At 35.9% G+C, this 5,000-nt stretch overlaps 1 protein-coding gene across 1 annotated transcript in view; it reads right to left on the reverse strand.

Moving 5' to 3' along the window:
• Nucleotides 1–5,000, reverse strand: part of LOC143026894 (uncharacterized) — a 39,483-nt gene that overhangs the window by 28,416 nt on the left and 6,067 nt on the right. The gene's annotated exons all lie outside the window — the stretch shown is intronic.

Genomic DNA, 5,000 nt, shown 5'->3' on the forward strand with positions numbered 1-5,000 from the left:
GAAACAACAGCCGTCCACTCAACCAACACAAACACAAGCTTCACACGAGACACCTAGAAAAACTGCACGACAGACACAAACACCTAATACAACACATTACACCTAGACCACACCGTACAGACTATCTGTCAGCTGCGCCTCTCCCACGTGCGGTGTACACGATAAGTCGTGTATAGCCGCGCATATCAATAATGTATCCCTTCACCAGCTTTGGTGATAACAACAATAGTAATGATAGTGATGATGATAATATGATAATAATAATAATTAATAATAATAATAATAATAATAATAATAATAATAATAATAATAATAATAATAATAATAATAATAATAATAATAATAATAATAATAATAATAATAATGATAATGATAATGATAATGATAATGATAATGATAATGATAATGATAATAATAATAATAATAATAGTAATAATAATAATAATAATAATAATAATAATAATAATAATAATAATAATAATAATAATAATAATAATAATAATAATAATAATAATAATAATAATAATAACAATAATAATAAGGTATGTAGCCCATTAATAGTCAGACTGGAAGCACACACGTTGGAGGCAACAACCCTCTATGTGTAGAATGCACACCCAACCATATCGCAAACAAAACTAACACAAGTACATGCACAAACAACTACATAAACTTTTTCTTCTCCTAAATTATTTTCATTTCTAACTTTCCTACTACATCTTCTCATTTCAGTTTACCTACCACTAAAATTATTTACAATTTCTCTATCTTTCCCTAAGACTAAGTTCCAACTCGTTTCCTAATTCTGTTGGATGAGGATAAGAAGAATAAATATTCCTACGTAACCTAACGGTTACACATATCAATCTCAGTCTCCAACCCCAAGTCTCCTGCCCCCCATACCTCCAAAGCCACGACGCCGCGTAATAAATATCCCTAATCGCCCGCTGGCAGAAGCCCTCTTCTTTTATACACTACTACTATCTTTTCATTTTCTTACAGACATTCTTCCCCTCCCACAAAAACCGATCCCGCGCGAGCGGGTGGTCTTACCTAGCTAGTCCACTAGTCCACCACTTGTTGACAATTTGTTTGATGATGAATAAATTGTTTACATCATCGCTGTTTGTTCGTCGTGTTTGTTCCTGTTTTGTGTATTATCATTTTAATTTTTGTGTATAACCATGGGTCCCAAAGGTAAGGACAAGAATAGTGAAAATAATTTTTTTTTATCTCGATAGAGGTAAAATATGAAATAATTGTAAAACATGAGCGTGGTGTGCGGGTGAGTGGCTTAGCCAGAGAGTATGGACGCAATATCCACGATCATTAAGCATAAAGATGCAATAAAGAAGGTGCAGCCTTCCAAAGGCGTCACCATTATTTCGAAGCTTAGAACAAACCTACATAATGAGGTGGAGCGCCTACTTTTAATATGGATTAAGGAGAAGGAGTTGGCCGGTGACTCTGTTACAGTAACAGTAATCTCAGAAAAGACTATCGATATCTTCCAAGACTTTAAACGTGATACAGCTGAGAAGGAGGGAGAACCATCGGAAGGTAGTGTTGGTGAGGAAGTTAAAGGCAGTCGTGGGTGGTTTGAAAAAACAAAACAAAAACAAAAACGAACTGGCATTCACTCTGTAGTTAGGCGTGGAGAAGCATCCAGTGCAGATGTTAAGGCATCTGGCGACTTCATAAAGACTTTTAAATCTATTGTAGTTCAACAAGGATATCTACTGCAGCAGGTTTTCAACTGCAATGAAACTGGGCTGTTTTGGGGGAAAAAGGCCTAGGCGCACGTTTATTACCTCGGAAGAAAAGAGCCTTCCCGGCCACAAGCCTATGAAAGATAGGCTTACTCTTAAACATTGTTCTAACGCTATTAATCATGTATTTATGTATAAATTGTGCTTGTTTTGTGTAATTTAAGTTTGTTATGGGGTAATTTTGTATCGCTGGAACAGATTTATTCTATTTCCATGAATTTCAATGGAAATAATTGTTTTAAGATACTTTTTTTTTACATACGAACGAATTAATTTCGTATCTCAAGGTACCAATATATATATAATATATATATATATATATATATATATATATATATATATATATATATACATATATATATATACATATATATATACATATATATACATACATATATGTATACATATATATACATACATATATATATATATATATATATATATATATATATATTGAAGTACGTAACATAGAATGAGTGGAAGGGTGGTGAGGTAAACGCCAAAAACCGTTGGAATTTTGTTACTGACGTTTCATCCTAGAAGGACTTCTTCAGAGTGTACACAAAGAAATAAAATAACAGCTTAAATACTCCCAACTTATCCCGTTCCTCCCCGATCACCGTCGCTCCTCCCACACCTTTGCTTGGCCTCCCGAAGATCCAAGTGGCTTGCTATACTGGCTAACTTGACAAATCCATCACGGTGGTTGTTACATGGATGCAAACTGATGTAGGCTGCCTCAATTGTCCTTCTTTCTTTCTTGGGTAGACCTCATAGATTGGCCAGGTGTTTAGCCAAACCATTGTCCGTTAGACTATGATCAGTGAGCAAAGCCCATTTGAAAAATTCAAGCGATTTGATTGAGAGATTAAGGGATGTAGATCTATCTCATAAGACCCTTGTTTCATATGATGTAACAAGTCTATTTACTAATGTTTCCATTGAAGGTGCGTTAAAGGCAGCTAGAGAGGTGGTCAACAACATGAGGGACGAGGATTTACCCCTAGGTAAGGAGGGTTTTTTAAAACTAATATCTCTATGTGTAGAATTTGGCCCTTTCGTCTTTAACAACAAGGAATATTTTCAGTGTCGTGGACTCGCTATGGGGAGTCCCCTCAGTGCTGTCTTAGCTTCACTAAACATGGAAATATTAGAAAGAGATCATTTTATATCTATAATGGGCCTTGCCACTGCCCCTAGAAAAACCGATCTTAACGAGAAGCTAAACGGTATAGGTTAAACGGTATAGAACAAAACATTCAGTTCATAGTGAACCACAAGGAGAATGATAGATTGGCCTATATGGACACAGTGATATGGAGAAAATGAAATAAGACAGCATTTTCAGTCTACAGGAAAAACACAAACAAAGACGACATTTTACACTACTACTCTGCCCACAGAGACAAAATGAAAAGTGGAGTTATCATAGATTTCTTCCTGAGGGCATATAGAATATGTAGTGAGGATTTTATACAGGAAGAAATGAAGTACATATTTGATGTTTTCAGAAAACTACGTTATCCAGAAGGGTTGTTACACATGTTAAAAGACAAGGCCTTGAAAATAACAAAAAGGAGAAAAAGTGACACATTGGGAGAGAACAAGGTTGACAGCGGTGGGTTTTTGTCTGTCCCCAACTCTAGACTCACGGGTGAGATGGGACAGTTTCTCACTAAAGCGGGGTTAAAAATTGCTTACAGCACTGGCACCAGGATAAATGATATTGTAAACAACAGAAGTAATAACAAGGACGAAGTGGAGGAGAACAGCGTAGTTTATGAAATACCGTGCAAAAGCTGTCCCATTATTTATTACAGAGAGACTGACAGAGGGATTGCCAAGAGGACATCTGAGCACAAAAGTGACGTCAGAGCCCACCGAATTTCTAAATCTTTAATGGTCCACTTTAACAATTTTGGCCACCTACCAGATTGGGAGAAAACAGAGGTACTACATAGAAAGAAAGAAGGACAATTGAGACAGCCTACATCAGTTTGCATCCATGTAACAACCACCGTGATGGATTTCTCAAATTAGCGAGTATAGCAAGCCACTAGGTTCTTTGCGAGGCCAAGCAGAGGTGTGGGAGGAGCGACGGTGTTGAGTGTGTTGAGTGTGTTGAGTGTGTTGAGCCAAAGTGGCTCGACAAAGAAACTGAAAAAAGTATTGCTAAAAAGAGACAGGCTTATAAGAAATATAAGTGCTCGGTGCATCTAATGACTATGAAAGTTATGTATCAATACAGAGAGATTTAAAAAAGACAATAAGAAAAAAGAAAACGACAATACGAAATGAACATCGCTGAGAAATCCAAAGAGAATCCCAAAGAATTCTATAGTTACATTAGAGATAAAAAGGTTGTTAGGAATCACATTGGTCCACTATTATCTGCTGACGGTCAACTTGAATATTCAAATGAAGGAATGTGTAATCTCTTAAACAATTATTTTAGCTCGGTATTCGTAAACGAAACACCTCAAAGTGAATTCCAAACTGAAACCTGTGAAAAGTCTGGGGTAAACTTACTCACTACGGTAAATATAACAAAAGAAAAAATTAAAAGGTGTATAGACAAACTCAAAGTTAATAAAAACACCAGGGGCCTGACGTTTGGCATCCAGGAATCTTAACGGAGATGAAAAAATGAGATTGTTGTTCCATTAGAAATTATTTTCAAGAAATCCATCATATCCGGAGATTTCCCAAGAGAATGGAAGCTAGCTAACGTTACTCCCATATTCAAAAAAGGTGACAAAAAGAAATCAAATAACTATAGGCCTATAAGTTTGACTTCGATCGTAGGAAAATAATGGAAACTATCATCAGAAATGATATCGAATATCATTTAGAAAATAACCGTTTGATAAATGATAGCCAGCATGGTTTCAGACGGAAACGTTCTTGCGTGACTAACTTACTCGAATTCTACAACACAGTTATCTCGAATTATGACAAAAGAAACAATATAGATTTAATATATCTAGACTTTGCAAAAGCTTTTGATACCGTCCCACACGAAAGGCTACTTACTAAATTAGCTTTGCATGGAATAAGTGGTAGCCTATTAGGTTGGACTAGTAATTGGTTGAAAGGTCGAAAACAGAGAGTTGTTTTAAATGGAAAAACTTCTGGATGGAAAAATGTTGCTAGTGGAGTTCCTCAGGGTTCCGTTCGTGGGCCACTTCGAGTCATAGTATATATAAATGATATAGTCAAGGGACTAAAATC

The sequence above is a fragment of the Oratosquilla oratoria genome, chromosome 7, assembly GCF_046742065.1.
Source record: "Oratosquilla oratoria isolate Oo_2021 chromosome 7, ASM4674206v1, whole genome shotgun sequence".
In the NCBI taxonomy this organism is placed as follows: Eukaryota; Metazoa; Arthropoda; class Malacostraca; order Stomatopoda; family Squillidae; genus Oratosquilla; species Oratosquilla oratoria.